The sequence below is a fragment of the Zalophus californianus genome, chromosome 2 (genome assembly GCF_009762305.2).
Source record: "Zalophus californianus isolate mZalCal1 chromosome 2, mZalCal1.pri.v2, whole genome shotgun sequence".
NCBI lineage: Eukaryota > Metazoa > Chordata > Mammalia > Carnivora > Otariidae > Zalophus > Zalophus californianus.
The window spans coordinates 113,714,151-113,731,619 of record NC_045596.1 but is presented as its reverse complement, the minus strand read 5'-3'; positions in this window follow the sequence as shown (position 1 = coordinate 113,731,619).

Below are 17,469 nucleotides of genomic sequence, written 5' to 3'. Positions count from 1 at the left end.
CCGAAACCAAGAGTTGGATGCTCAACCAACTGAACCACCCAGATGCCTCGCATAGAGATTAATTTTAAAGATGAAGAAAGACATACGATACAAGCAATGAATAGATAAATAAAACTACACCTGAGTATTCAGACTGAAAGAACTCACCAAAATCCAGGGAGTATTTAGTGGAATGCAGCTGGTTCCAGGCATTTATTTGTATTTGTGTGTTAAAACATATGTCTTATATACTGGCATATGATTATAAGAGTATGGTGTATTATGTATGATTATATACTGGCTATGAACAGACTATTAAATTATCACTATAGCAAGAGGTAGGGGTGAATGATACGGGTGAGAATGAGAAGGTGAAGTGAAAGAGCCAATGAAATCAGAGATAAGATGGAGCTGCCACTAAATAATCATGATTAAATGCTTCATACATTAGAAATAGCATTAGTCTTAATTGTTTACACAATTGTTTTAAATTAACCAGATGTAAAAACGTTCTAATCAAAGGCTCAAATTATGGAGCCAACCTATCTATATTAAAATCTCAGATCCAGCACTTACTAAGGTATAGAACTTTAGACAAATTACATAAACCCCTTTGTTCATTGATTTCCTTATTTGTAAAATATGATATAGGACCAGCTTCAGAGGACTGTACTGAGATTCACTACATGAAAAGATCATAGAACAATACCTGGTAAATAGTAGGTTTTCAATAAATGAAGATTGCTCTTATATATCATTGCTGTTGTGTCTACATATTCAGCGTCATGATTCTTGTGTAGGAGAATGTTCATAGTATGAAAGCCATTTTGTTTTGCTCTATTTCACTTTGTTTCAAAATAGTGCCTTGACTTTATTACACAAAGTGTAAGTTGTTTGTTTTGTTTTAGAGTTTATAATTTCCTTATTTTTATAGTTCTGAAAAAAGAAGAAAATGCTTTCTTTCTATATCATGACAAACTATATCTTACTTATTTAGTTTATATATGATATATTTTTTATTCAGTTTATATAGGATAAAGACAAAAATAAAAGAATATATATGATAAAGACATGTATAAAGACAACCACGTTATGCCACATACATAGCATTTGTCCAAATACTCCACTTTTTCTTCTATCACAATAGAAATTGTCTCTATTTTTGACTTTGGTTAAGCATTTAATTTTACACTGGGTGACTTATTCTCAAACTCATATAAAGTTATTGCTCAGACAATTAACCCTTGCTTTTTTTCATTGTCTAGCTTTCCTTCTCTATTATTTTCCTGAGGTTGTAAATATTCTGTTGTTTTCATCATTAAACAAAATGCAAAACAAAACAAAACCCCTTTTGTTGACCTAGCTATCTTCACATTTGTTTATCTTAATAATGGACTCTGAGAAACAAACCGAGGGTTCTAGAGGGAATGTGGGTGGGAGGATGGGTTAGCCTGGTGATGGGTATTAAAAAGGGCATGTATTGAATGGAGCACTGGGTGTTATACGCAAACAATGAATCATGGAACACTACATCAAAAACTAATGATGTAACATATGGTAATTAACATAACATAATAAAATAAAATAAAATAATGTAACTCTGTGAAAGAGCAGTCTGTATTTGTTAACTTCAGTTCTTGTCTTATAATTTCCTGTTAAATTTTTGCAAAACTACTCCAATTGAACAGCTCTAGCCAAAGATTCCTCTATACCAACATGCATTCCTATGCAATATAGCTTGAGTATTCCCAACATCCATCCATTTCCCAGCTCCTTGTGACTGATGTGCTTCCTAAAGCAGCTGCTTTTGGCTTTGGGACTATGTAATAGGGGAAGACTGGGAAGACAATAAGTAAACTGTTGGTGGAGACTGAAGGAGCTGTGAGGAAACTTACATATAAACTATAAAGTGGACAACATATTTATAAATATAGAAATTACTAGCTTTCACTGATCTTGCTGCTTCTTTCAATTTCAGTTCGTCTTAGATCCCAGCCCTCAAGAAGTTGCAGGATTGCTGTATCTGTTCTAGTATTTTTCTGCAGTGTTCTGTTTCCTCAAGAGCAGATTTCAGGATCTTGCTTCTGGGTAGCTCCTCATCTCTGGCAGTTGTGTTTGCTTTCAAATAGACTAGGTGGAATGTCTACATTCGTATCTACTCACCCCATTTTCCAGAAGAGAAGCTGAGCTTTGGAAAACTACATACCATTCATGTTTGCTCGATATTTTCTTTGGAGGAGGGACAATAATGGTACGAGGGGTTGTACAGTAAAATGAAAAGAGGACTTGAGTGAGCATATTTGCAGTGAGCTTGGGACAGTTGAGTCACTGGAGAAAGAACCAAGGAAAAGCAAATGAAGCTATGAAGTAACATCTGAAATAACAATATCACATTAAAACTACCAGTAATTTTATACCTTATAATGACATGCAATATTAGTATTTTGGAATCCTTAAAACTGGTGACTGGCCTTGAAAGATGGCCAGAGATTTCTGAGTAAATGTAGAGAAGACAAGCAGAATCTTAGATCCTTGACGGTAATTTCCTTGAGGGCAGACAGTATCTTATTTATCTCTGTGTTCCCAACACCAATCAAGCTTCTTGCATATGGATATGGATAATTGCATGTTAAAAGTCATCAATCTTTATGTAAAAATAGACAGGAAAGCAGGAATTCTTAGATATATTTTATAAATAGTAAATAATGTAGTTTGGTTGGAGTCTAAGTGATATGAAGGTCAAGGGACCAAGCTTGAAAGGGAGTAAAACCCTTGTAATTTTATTAATATCTTCTCACTGCATAACATCAGTAGAAGACAAGCATTATGCTAGAGTCTTTCAGAGATAATTTTCTCAACACAGAGATGTCAGCTTTGTAATAGACAGTGTGCATATCTAGGGAATTGATAGACCTTTAAGCATGTCTTAGTTCATACCATACCACGTAGGCAATTTTATTTGAGACTATGAATAAGGCCATATTTTCCTTGTACAAATAATTTGAAGGTAGTTTACTTGAGGAAAATTTTGTTTTAATTATTTTAGTAGTCTTAAATACATTCATGAAAAGGAAATGGAAAATTTATTTTCTGGGATCCTTGCTAATCAATATTCCAAACTATTTTGGGTATATATGAACAGGTGATTTGATTTAACTAACATGTCTACCAACATGTAATATAGTTTTCCGTTCTGGTTAGGAACAAATTACTTAAACTGAGATGTTGCCTTCTGAACGAGCCATTGTCTATTGATCAAAAGAAAGCTCCTTTTTCATTGTGGGATGCTGGCACGCTGAGGAAGAAGGGAATTTTGGAACTACTTGGCACAGCTGCATAAGGCATTAATAGCAGCAGCAATAGACTAGGGTGGCAGGTGCAACTGGCTAGAAATTGGGAAAGACATGCTGTGCTGTTTGCAGTAAAAGGTTCAGTCCTTACCCTTACGCATTATGGAGACAAACTAGATCTGCTACAAATTAATAGGCAAAGGCTAGAAATTGGATATAGTTCAGAAAAGGTTGGAGAGACAGTGAGTTCAAAAATCAAAGCAAGGAACAGGAAGTTACTGGAAAACTGAGCTGAATTTCTATAGGCTTTGAGGGAAGAAGTGGGTGTTTGTCCCTTGCAGTGTTAAATCTCCTGTAAGAAAGTTTCAGCTGTCTAAAGATCATTAAATGGATATTAAGAAAGATGTATTTGCTTTTCTTATGTACTTGACATCTAACTATAAACCTGGGTTGAGGACAGAGTTGAAAAGAGGTACATTTAATCTATGAAATATTCTAAATAGAATATTAGAACTCTTGGTAAGGAAAGAAAGGAAGAAAAGGAAGGGAGGAGGGAAGGAAGGAAAGAAGGAAGGAAAGAAGGAAGGGTAGGAGGGAGGGAGGAAGGATGGAAGGGAGGAAGGAAGGATGGGACAAATATTTTTTCTTTAGAAGCTTAGGCCAGTGTATTCTTCTCTGCTGGTGGCAAGTAATAATAATACTGAGTTGACTCCTAAATTCCCCAGTTTTTATTCTCTTCAAGTAAAGCAATTATTTTCATGTAAATATATGTTTGTGTATGAGAGTAAAAGGGAAAATGATTACTGTTTTTCAAACAGCATTTGTTGTTAAGAATGAAAATGAGAACTGAAAAGAACTTTAACTTAATATTTTATTTCAGCATTTGAAATCAATACTATTACACAGGACTGATTTATATAGATTTGTATTTGGGGGTATTTCACTAAGTTTTATTTGCATTGTGTTAACTGTTTAAATTTATTAGAAACTCTTTTATGCACTGAAATAGTTTAAGAAGCATATTGATTATCTATTCCTGGCAGTTAAATATCTGTAAAAGGTCTTGACTATAGAGTCATCTGAAATTAACACTTAATGTGTGATATATTATTGGAAAGCTTTTAATATATTACACATTTTTATGTGTAGTATTCATTGGTCTTTCCTCCCCCACCCCCAACTAGTTATGCTCTCCCTCTCCCTATGTTTTCTTAGAGAATCGCATACTGCCTTTTCAAAGCCTGTGCTCTGTTAGTCAAACCGTATACCTTGGAATTCTTAAGAATAAATGTATTAGTTTCATTTACACTAAAGACTGTTTTGGAGGCACGTTAAACAAGACTGTATCAGTAAATGTTTAGAATCTATGTTTAAAATAGTATAACTTGAAGGCAAACCTGACTCACTGAATTTATATCCTTTTAAAATAGAAATTTAGCAATATTTTCATAAACAATTTCACTTCTTTTTCTTTATCATCTAAAGATAGGAGTGACTGGTGAGAGAAAACTAACCCCCAAATTTATTTATTTTCTGTAGTTTGGGTGGGGTGGTTGGTTGGTTGCTATTTTAACATTCATGTTGAAGTGATAGTTTAGTTGTTTCCTTTTTGGATAATATTCTTTATTAGAGAAAGCCTAACTTTAACTTCTGAGATAAAGAAAAGAATTTGAAGAAACCCACATTATTTCTCAAAGTGCTAAGCTTAGTTCTTTATTCAAAAGCCCTCTGTTAGAAGAAGCAGTTGAGGACTATCTCTTCAAAGCCTTTATACAGCAACCCGGATTGTAACCTGATGGCCAGCTAGAGGAAAAGAAGGCAGTGTTGGGGCTGAGGGCAGGCATCCCAAGATGAGGCACTTTGGCATGATGATTAGTGTGAGCTGAAGACAGTGAAGACCCTATGGAACTCAACAAAAACTTCTGACTATCCCTTAACTACATAGAAGAGTCTGGGGTCTTTCCCAGAAAAGAAGCATTATTAAAAGAGATACATTTTATCTGAGTAACCCAACTGTATGGCAGGGCAAACATCTAATTGTCAAACATTCTCTCCTCTTCTTATCATTCTGTGAAGTGCATTCTTTTCCTCTGAAGTCCCAGATCCCCACCCTCTTCTCCTTAGTTCTGCATGACATGGATACCTCATTTTGCCTGACTGCCTTTGGAATTCCCATGTCTGTATGGATTCCCCATGCATATGTTATTAAATTTGATTTTCTCCTGTTACTCTGTCTCATGTCAGTTTGATTCTTCGTCCAGCTAGAACCTTGAAGGGTATAAGACATTCTTGCTCCCTGACAGCAGCGTTTGGTAGTGTGCTCAATGCCTGCTTTAGTGGCAACAGTTTCATCTCTGCCTCCAGAACACTGTGTCTGCTGTGTCCTTCTCCAAACTCTATGATGGTATGCAAGAAACTGACACTTTCTTACAGCAAACTGAGGTCAATGACCCCAGGTAATTAAGCTGGAACAATCCTTAAGGATTTATTAAAGCACAGTCATGTAAAATACTGCCTAGCCACTGGTTACTGGGAAACCATAAAAGGAGAAAACCAGATGCACAGCAAACACATAAAGCAGGTAATTGAGACTTTGGGCAAGAAATTCTAGTTGATGATCAATTACATTTCATTCAAAACTGTTTGAATTTGTTTAAATTTGTATCTTAGACCCTCCTCTATCACTGCTGCCTGCTTTAAACTGTATTTTACACAGTGAACACTGAAGAGCATTTTATTTGAAACAAGCATGTTGAGTAAATTTCCCAGGGACAATGTCTGTGGTGATAATGAGTGCTTGAAATTAGTCTTTTCTACCTACCATTACCTGAGAATAATAGAGTACCAATAATAAAGTTAATCTTTTTAAATTTGTCACCTGGTGTTGTCAAAGCAAACAATATTGAAATAATGCTTAATACTTACCCTAATCACTGTTTACATTAAACTGTCAAACAAGATTAATTCCATTTCAACATCATTTTCTAGTATGTTGTATTGTTTAATGTTCACATTTAAACATTTTGTTTACTTTCTATACCCAGTGTTTCAGCTCTTTCCCTTTCAGTACCTTAATTAGAAAATTGAGTGTTGGCCTTGAATTTTTCTTCTTTCTCATTCTCAGTTCCCAATAACTGATTTAAATTTACCTATTTTACTCCCCCTTTTTAGTACTACTAGGGATAATTCTAGCATAAATTCCCTTCAGATCTAATTGGGAATTAATGCCAAAGTCGTCTAATTAATTTTTTTGTGTTTTTCGTTTTATATTCTTCAAATACAGCTATCGCACCTTAGCTACAGCAATGAATGGGTTTAAAAAAAATCTGTTCAAGTGCTATTTGTTTAGTCATTTTGTAATTTAAGACAGAATTATTGACCTGTTATTTTATAGTTTCTGGAAATATAATTCATTTATCAAGAGTAGTTCAACAAACAAATCAGATTTGATTAAGGTTGTTTACAATTAAAATTCCATTGCATCAGATTGGTTCATATCTTTCTCTTTTTGATTTGGTCTTTGAAATCTCCAACTTGTTTACCACTGCTGCTCCCATCACACATATAACCACGACCCTATACCAGGAAACACATGCACCAGAATTACTGAATTGCTTTATTTCTCTGAGCAAATCTTGTTATTTTTACCCACCACATTTCTGTTCTTGCTGTTTCTTCAGTCTGTCATTCTATCTCTCTTCCTTGCTTGAATAATCCTTCTTGACTTGTAAGGGTCGAATAGATAGTCTCTGATCCAGAAAACTTTCCTTAGCCATTTGAAAGTATTTACCATTAAGAATGAGATTAAAACCAAAAATCTATTTTCAATGTTCAAGTAATCATTAGGGTATTCTCTATCACTGCATTTGCTATAAGGTATTATAAGTACCGTCCTCATGTCTGATTCCCACTAACTGAAAGCATTTTGGAAGATAAAGACCATTATTATTCAAATTGTTTTCCCTGGCACTGGCACTGTGTTTAATACATGGTTAGGATTGAATAAATTTTCCCCATTAATGGATATATATAGAGAAAAAAATGGCAAAGTATATTCCTGCATTTTCAAGGTGACTTTTAATTGATTAATTTGGGGATAATGTTACCTGATTAAACAATAAGGTCACATAGTTTTCTCTCTCTCTCAATTTCTCTGTCTAATATATGTGTGTGTGTATATATATATATGTAGAAACATATCTGTAAATATGGGTATATGATATAATATACATCTGATATTATATATTATATATTTATATATAATCATATATATGATTTACATAATGAACAAAACATAAATTAATTTCTGCAATATTACCTTATTCCTAATACCTGGTGATAAGAAGATATTTCACACATTTTGAAGGCAATTCTTGATAGATGTGTTTCTTTTTCAAAAAATGTTGGTTGATCAATCATCATTATTTATTGAACAGTTAAAATACAACTTGGATATTTTATTTTATTTATTTTATTTTTTAAATTTTATTTTGTTATGTTAATCACCATACATTACATCATTAGTTTTTGATGTAGTGTTTCCATGATTCATTGTTTGCATATAACACCCAGTGCTCCATTCAGTAATTGCCCTCTTTAATACCCATCACCAGGCTAACCCATCCCCCCACCCCTCCCCTCTTGAACCCTCAGTTTGTTTCTCAGAGTCCATAGTCTCTCAGGGTTCGTCTTGCCCTCCAATTTCCCCCCCTTCATTTTTCCCTTCCTACTATCTTCTTTTTTTTAACATATAATGTATTATTTGTTTCAGAGGTACAGGTCTGTCATTCAACAGTCTTAAACAATTCACAGTGCTCACCATAGCACATACCCTCCCCAATGTCTATCACCCAGCCACCCCATCCCTCCCACCTCCCACCACTCAGAAACCCTCAGAAACCAGAAGCCCTCAGTTTGTTTCCTGAGATTAAGAATTCCTCATATCAGTAAGATCATAGGATACATGTCTTTCTCTGATGGATTTATTTCGTTCAACATAATACCCTCCAGTTCTATGCATGTTGTTGCAAATGGCAGGATTTCATTCCTTTTGATGGCTGCATAATATTCCATTGTATATATATACCACTTCTTCTTTATCCTTTCATCTGTTGATGGACATCTTGGCTCTTTCCATAGTTTGGCTATTGTGGACATTGTTGCTATAAACATCAGGGTGCACATACCCCTTTGGATCACTATATTTGTTTCTTTGGGGTAAATACTCAGTAGTGCAATTGCTGGGTCGTATGGTAGCTCTATTTTTAACTTTTTGAGGAATCTCCATACTGTTTTCCAGAGTGGCTGCACCAGCTTGCATTCCCACCAACAGTGTAGGAGGGTTCCCCTTTCTCCACATCCCCGCCAATATCTGTCGTTTCCTGACTTGTTAATTTTAGCCATTCTGCCTGGTGTGAGGTGGTATCTCATTGAAGTTTTGATTTGGATTAACTGACAGCTTTCCCACTTAGGTCAGGAATATGGCAGGGATGTCCACTATCACCAGTGCTATTCAACATATTATTAGAAGTCCTAGCCACAGCAATCAGACAACAAAAAGAAATCAAAGGCATCCAGTTGGCAAAGAAGTCAAACTCTCACTCTTTGCAGATGATATGATACTTTATGTGGAACACCCAAAAGACTCCACCCCCAAACTGCTAGAATTCATACAGGATAGAAAATCAATGCACAGAAATCAGTGACATTCCTATACACCAACAACAAGACAGAAGAGAGAAATTAAGGAGTCGATCCCATTTACAATTGCACCCAAAACCATAAGATACCTAGGAATAAAGCTAACCAAAGAGGCAAAGAATCTGTACTCAGAAAACTATAAAATACTCATGAAAGAAATTGAGGCAGACACAAAGAAATGGAAAAACGTTCCATGCTTATGGATTGGAAGAACAAATATTGTGAAGATGTCAGTGCTACCTAGAGCAATCTACACATTTAAAGTAATTCTTATCAAAATACCATCCACTTTTTTCAAAGAAATGGAACAAATAATCTTAAAATATGTATGGAACCAGAAAAAAAAAAAAAAAAAACAGAATAGCCAGAGGAATGTTGAAAAAGAAAAGCAAAGCTGGTGGCATCACAATTCCAGACTTCAAGCTCTATTCCAAAGCTGTCATCATCAAGATAGTATGGTACTGGCACAAAAACAGACACATAGATCAATGGAACAGAATAGAGAGCCCAGAAATGGACCCTCAACTGTATGGTCAACTAATCTTCGACAAAGCAGGAAAGAATGTCCAATGGAAAAAAGACAGTCTCTTCAACAAATGGTGTTGGGAAAATTACACAGCCACATGCAGAAGAATGAAACCGGACCATTTCCTTATACTACACACAAAAATAGACTCAAAATGGTTGAAAGACCTCAGTGTGAGACAGGAGTCCATCAAAATCCTAAAGGAGAACATAGGCAGCAAACTCTTCAACCTCAGCCACAGCAACTTCTTCCTAGAAACATCACCAAAGGCAAGGGAAGCAAGGGCAAAAATGAACTATTGGGACCTCATCAAGTTAAAAAGCTCTTGCACAGCAAAAGAAACAGTCAACAAAACCGAAAGACAACTGACAGAATGGGAGAAGATATTTGCAAATGACATATCAGATAAAGGGCTAGTATCCAAAATCTATAAAGAACTTCTTAAACTCAACACTCAAAGAACAAATGATCCAATCAAGACATGGGCAGAAGACACGAACAGACATTTTTCCAAAGAAGACATCCAAATGGCCAACAGACACATGAAAAAGTGCTCAACATCGCTTGGCATCAGGGAAAGCCAACGCAGGGTATTTTAAAAGGGTAGGTATGAAGAGGATGATTTCCCAAGTAAATTAATCTTGAAATTGGAATTCTTTCAGTCTTGAATGGGTTCCACTTCTCCCCTGCCCCCATTTACTAATTACTAATAAAATACATGATTTCTGATTTGTTAAATTCTTTTTGTCAGGCTTTCACCTTCACCCACCCCTGGTCAGTCCTTTGTTTGCTCTCAGAAATTAATGCGTCTTTCAGGTCACCATGAAGAGTTCCACTTTTCGAAAAATGAAAGGTTTTTACATCTAACACTCTGATACTTACATAAATAATCATGATTTTTATATTATCATGATTTTTTTTTCTGGTGTTCCATCAAAAGTGAAGTTTTTCTAAATCTTTTCACATCCTAACAATATAAAATTCAAGTTTATTTAGAGTAATGGACATGATTTGTGTTTGCTTTTCAGTTCCACCATATTTGTTTGTATTTTAATTTTTAGTTGTGCTGCTTTTTGAAATTGGTGATCATTTTGCTAAACCTTTAGTTTACTTTGAAAAATCAGGTTATTACACATTATTCAGCTTTGTTGCTGCATTTTAGTGGTGTGTCATTATTCTCTCCTGAACCATTATTTATTTCATCACTTTTTACCTCATAATTTGTACGGGATTAAATAAATCTTTTTTTGTTTGTTTCCCATGTTTAAATGAGATGCATATCTTCAGGCTGTTAGGAGGAGTAGGTAGTAATATCTTCACCTCTGTGCTCCAAGGTGTCCCTTCTCTGTTTTCTTTCTTTTTGTTTCCATGTGTACAATGTAAGTATTTCATACTGTGTATATTGGAAAAAGATCACCACAATAAGTCCAGTTAATATCCATCACCATGCATAGTTCCAAACTTTTTTCCTTGTGATGAGAACTTTCAAGATCCACTCTCCTAGACCCTTTCAATTACACAGCAGTCTTATTAACTATAATCACCATGTTGTACATTACATCCCCATGATTTATTTATTTTATAACTGGAAATTTGTACACTTTACCCCTTTCACCCGTCTGCCACCCCTTGCATACCTTGGGCAACCACCACTTTATTCTCTATATTTATGAACTCAATTTTTTTCTTCATTGTATGTTTATTTTTGTTTGCTTGTTTGTTTGTTTGTTTTAGATTCCACATATAAGTGAGATCATATGTTATTTTTTTTAAGTTTTTATTTAAATTCCAGTTAGTTAACATACAGTGTAATAGAAGTTTCAGGTGTACAATATAGTGATTCGACACTTCCAGACCACACCCAGTGCTCATCACAAGTGCCCTTCTTAATCTCCATCACCTATTTCACCCATCCCACTCACCCCCTCCCCTCTGGTAATCATCAGCTTGTTCTCTATAGTTAAGAGTCTGTTTCCTAGTTTACCTCCCTCTTTTTTCCCCCTTTGTTTGTTTTGTTTCTTAAATTCCACATGTGAGTGAAATCATATGATTTTTGTCTTTCTCTGACTGACTTATTTTGCTTAGCATAACACTCTCTAGTTCCATCCATGTCACTGCATATGGCAAGATTTCATTCTTTTTTATGGCTGAGTAGTATTCCATGATATACATATCACCACTTCATTAGTTGGAGGACACCACTTGGGCTGTTTCCATAATTGGGCTCTTGTAGATAATGCTGCTATAGATATCAGGGTATATATACCACTTTGAATTACTGTTTTTGTGTTCTTTGGGTAAATATCTAGTAATGCAGTGGCTGAATCATAGGATGATTCTATTTTTAACTTTCTGAGGAAACTCCATACTGTTTTCCAGAGTTATATGCTATTTATCTTCCACTTCTGCTTTAAATGTGGAATATGTCCTTACTGAGCAGCCACTTTCCTCTCTCTGTCAGAATTCTCTGCCTTTCACCCTCTGCTCTAGTTGTATAGCTCTCCAGGATTTGTCTTTCAAGATGGCATTCTCAATGTTACACACTTTTGCTGGTAAAATACTTTCTGAAATTGTCTCCTTGTGGATTTTATTATCCAATATCAAAATCTTTTTTTTAATTTTTTTGATTCCCAGTGTTTCTGCCTTGTGTATTTTTTCTGTTTATTTGAATTTCCTTCAGAGTTAAGCATTACATTCTGCAAGAATTTACATGCTGTGTATTTCTGACATTCTCAGAAGTTGAAATTGTCAAAATTATGCTTTATTTTTCCACAAAACATGCTTTTTTTTTTTCCTTTTTCAGTTTAGGCAGCACTTGAAGCTTATCAGGACTTTACTAAGTCTCCACTCAGAATTTGGTTTGCTTTGTGTATGTGTGTTTTGTTTTATTCTGTTCATTTTGTTTTTCGTTCCCCAGTGTATAAAGTACATCAGTAATTTCCTTTTACTCCTGATATTAGATTCATTAAGAATGTCTATTTTATAATGCCAGAGTGTTGTGCTTACCACCATGTGTGCTATCAAAGGAATTCAGGGATGACATATTTGATTAGAACTATGGTCCTTACAAACTTAATTTTATGCCTTTAAAGTTGCAACACAGGTAGCATAACGTTCTGGCCTTGAGATCAGAACAGATTTAAAATGCACTTGATAAATCCATTTGTTCCTTAAGTGAAAAGTGATGCTACATAAACACCATTAATTTCAGTAGGTACAGACTATGTATTTTTTCTCTACTTAAAAAAAATTGCCTCGTATTTGCTAAAATTTGTGAGGTGCAAAGAAGTAAGTAATGTTGTATTTTATTAAGGTAAAGCGTTATTTTACAGATGAATTCTGTGAAATATCCATTTAGTGGATGCCAGTGAAAACTTAAGCTATGTCCTCAAATTCAAGGACTAGACAAGTTGTCTTCTATCACTGGTTATATTCAGTGTTGTATGCTGGAGGTACAAACCAGCACTAGAAGAACTAAGAACTTTAAAAATGGAAAGAAAGAAAAAGCTAATTTTTGCAGACGACATTGGTACATATACAGAACATTTAAAAAATCTAGACAGACAATGTGAGCTAACAAATGTATTTAACAAATTCTTACTTAAGAAAAAAATTAAGCAGGTGAAGGTACATACGATATACAAGAAGAAAATTAAATGTCATAAAAATATCATTTCTTTTTACATTGATCTATAAATATAATACAATTACAGTTTTATAAAAATGAATTTTTATATTCATTGTCAAGTTATTCTTGAATTGGTAAAAAGATCAATAATATTTAGGACAATTTTGAAAACAAATTAAGGAAGACTAATGTGTCATACCAGATATTTAGGTTTACAGAACTGTAGAACAGAACTATGATACTCATGCACATTGACCACAGTGCTGAAATTTACGGTAGCTTTGTAATCCTGGTAAACAACTATGGCTAAAGAAATCCCCTCACCATTTTCTGTTCTAGAAATAGCTTTCTGCAAAAAAAAAAAAAAAAAAAAAAGCCTCCCTTGTATGAGTTAGATCAGACTCATGGATGTCCCCCTTGTTTACCACAACTGGCCAGATACAGAACCTCCAAATTTCCATTTGGGGCAGTGTAAATGATTAACTGAACTGTATTACCTTCACTAATCAGTTGGAACTAAATATTTGGTATCAAACTTTGTTTAGTTGCTTTGCTTCCTCCTGGACTTTCACCCACCCTCAGCCTGAGCCAGTAGACAACTTCTTACTAACAACCCCTTCTAAGAATAGAAGGAAATATATCTAGAATAATATAACAACTTCATAATCAAGTGCAACAAACCACTTTACAGCAGCTTATGATTGTACATATTTATTTTTCAATGGAAATATGTGAGGAGGTTGTCTATGCCTGTTCTTCTGGAATTGGCTGAGATTTATTCTAAACTGTTGGTTGGGTTGAGGTCAGCTCCAATTGTCTCCTATTGGCTACCTAGGAAAATTCGCTTCATGTTGAATAGAACAGCTGAAGTGCAAGAGGCAAAGCAAAACAATGTAAAATATTTCAAACCTCTGCTTAACACAGGTTTGCTAAATCACATTGCCCAAAGCAAGTCACATACCTGAGCCCAAAATAATGGCTTAGAGAATGTTACTTCTTGTACTCTACAGAGAGGTGCAGAAAACTGATATATATATCAATAAATCCATATATCAGTGGATTTATTCTACTGCAACAGGTTCAGAGGAAAGGATAACATCAACAATACAATCTACCACAATTAGGTACATACTATTTTGACTTCTTAGGTAAGAGACAAGAAGAGAGACTATTCCCAATTTGTTTTTTTATGCAAGGTAGGACATAAGATTTGAATGTATTCAGTAGAAGTAGTGAGGAAAATTATTTGATGAAAATGGTGAAAGGTTCAAATATATGCTGAGTGGAATGAGGATGTGCACACAAAGAATGATTCCCAAGCAATTTTGAGAAGCTGGTAGGGGTTGAATCACACATTTATTTGTTTTTGTTTTTGTTTTTGTTTTGTTTTAAAGATTTTATTTACTTATTAGAGAGCAAGAGAGAGAGAAACAGCATGAGAGGGGAGAGAGTCAGAGGGAGAAGCAGGCTCCCCACTGAGCTGGGAGCCCGATGTGGGACTCAATCCCAGGACTCCGGGATCATGACCTCGGCCAAAGGCAGTTGCTTAACCATCTAAGCCACCCAGGCGCCCCAGAATCACACATTTAGTAGTACCATCAAGTCAACACGGTTTGGGCCATAGCTGTAAGAGTGGTTGCTGAAGGAGAATACAGGTAATGATGACTGGATTTGAGGACAAAAGATTTCAAAATTAGGGTGTTGAAAGTAGTGTCTACATAGTAAAATTGTTTGATGATAGTTTTTTTTTAAAGATTTTATTTATTTGACAGAGAGAGAGATAGCGAGAGAGGGAACACAAGCAGGGGGAGAGGGAGAGGGAGAAGCAGGCTTCTGGTGGAGCAGAAAGCCCAATGTGGCGCTCGATCCCAGGACCCTGGGATCATGACCTGAGCTGAAGTCAGACGCTTAACGACTGACCCACCCAGGTGCCCTTGATGATAGTATTTTAATGAGTAAATAGGTTATGGCCCAAGTATAAATGTTGTTCTACTGTGAAATGATAATATCAGTGGATGAAAGAAAGCTTGAGAACTTCATAATAATGAGTGAATTTTAATGATATTGCCTTTTGTATAGGAGGAAAATAGTTGAATATTTTCTACTTCATATGGTTCAACCTACTAGTTAGCTTTTACTAGCCAGTGGAAAATAATGGCTTGGAGCTAGGAGAATGCATTATGCTTCTACCTCGACTCTTCCTTTCTGATCATGTGAAATTTGTGGAGAGCATGTGAAGTGGTGGAGAGCAAGAAATATCCACAAAAGACAATTGGGGAAAGAAAGATTCTTTGAAGAATTAAAGACCTCAAATAAGGAAGCTGCCAGATTCATCTCTGGGCAGGGACAGTCGGTTTCATAAGTGGTTTTTAATTTTCCATCTAATAAAATCTAAAGTTCTTGGTCTGATATGTAACTATATTCAAAAGGTGATATGTCCATAATTTGCATGTCAGGTCTCATTATATAGCTTTAGGTGATTTGAAAACTGCACTGTTAGGTCTTGGGAGTGGGAATCTTTTATTGACTGTCCCTTTACCTACTCCAGGACTCACATTACACATTTGTTACATGTTTATTGAAAGAATCAATTACTGCATGAATATTTAATAATAAATAAATAAATTCATGAGCATAATTCACTAATAGCATATTTAACAACATAAAATAACATAACTATTTGAGGGAATTACTCCAGAAGAGGTACTTCCACTGTAGTTCCTTTGAGGGATTGGTTTGAGAATTATTTGAAAGAAACACATCTATATGGCTATCAAAGTGGGAGAATAGGCCTTGAGAAGAAACTCTTAGTTTCTGTTGTTTTATTTTCCACTTGAAATGGTATAAAATACAGATTCTATCTGGTGCAAGTCTGAAAATTGTATTTCATACTAATTACTATTTAGAATGAACATTCTTAATACTTCTTACCAAATATTTTTAAATGAGGAAAAGTAATTTCCTTCTACCCTTCAAAATAGTGGGGTCCAGAAAGACAGATTGACAGGAGAAACACACACACAAGTTTATTAATATGTATACCTCATGCATAAATGGGAGACACCTAGGGGAAATTAGTAACTCAAAGTGATGGCTTAGAACTCTAGTTTATATAGCATCTTCAACAAAAGAGCAATGCATTTTCAGAGAAATGACATGAAAGGAAAGTAGTCTTAGGTTTCCAAGGGCAGGAAACTGTGGGAAGATAAATATGTGGGGTGAAACCAATGGTAGATAAAAGCTAGCTAGTAAAGTTTGTAATTTAGATTCCTCTGGTGTCTTCTCCAGGCTGATGGTGTCTGTAGTTGACTCCAGTGATTAACTTTTGTCTTTCCTGGTGGAGAAGGGAGTCAGGGCACCTTCGTAAATTTATGTCCTGCTTTTGGGCAAATACAGGAGAAAAGGAGCTTTTCTTTTATCTGCTTCTCTTCCGTCGCCTTCAACCCAAAATAACCCTTATGCCAAAGTGGTATATTTTGGGGTGGCATATTCTACTACCTTTCTTGCTGGAACATGAATTTTATGAAAAAAAAAAGAAAATAAAACACTTAAAATACTATGTTGTTTTAAATACCCCAGAATGCCTTACCTCCTAAGATTTAAAAGCACTCCATGATGATGTATTCTTATTTTTTTATATTTGAAAATTGACTCTAATATTAATGCAATAATTAGAAAAATATCATTTAAGAAACTATAAACATAAATTCTTCTGAATCTTTATTGTAAAATGAAATATTAATCAGTTCAAACCAAAAAGATATCTAATTGAAATATTTTTTAACATTCTGTGACTTTTAGTACATACCAATCCATTCAAAGTTATTATGTATCTACACTTATAAAGCATTTTTAATAAATCAAGTTAATTTAGTTTTTTAATTGAACATTTATAAAGTAGACTTTGATGCTTCATGTGATATAATCCCAAATACAAAGCAATTGCACGGTTTATACATATATTTGAATGCTAATTTCTTATTTTTAATGCTTTTAGCTGGTTTAAAGTTTTGCAGTATCTTTTATCTTGTTAGTATGTTTGATTGATATCTTTAAAACTTCAAAGATGATATTTTGTCGATATTTGTAGAGCATCTCAAATTGTAGTGTGATATTTAATGATGGATTTAGACTGATTCTTGACATATTTATGACTCCAATCAGCTTAAATTTTATCTGCTTTTCTGGAATAAAGCCATTTAGCTACAAAAGATTCAAGCAGTTTGAAGATTATCAAACAGTATGTGTTCTTTTAGTAATATAGCTTAAAGTGTTCCTATTGTGGTAGAAAAAAATCCTTGAGATGCAGCAAGCCATCAAACAAAATACATGCAGTGCCTCAAAGG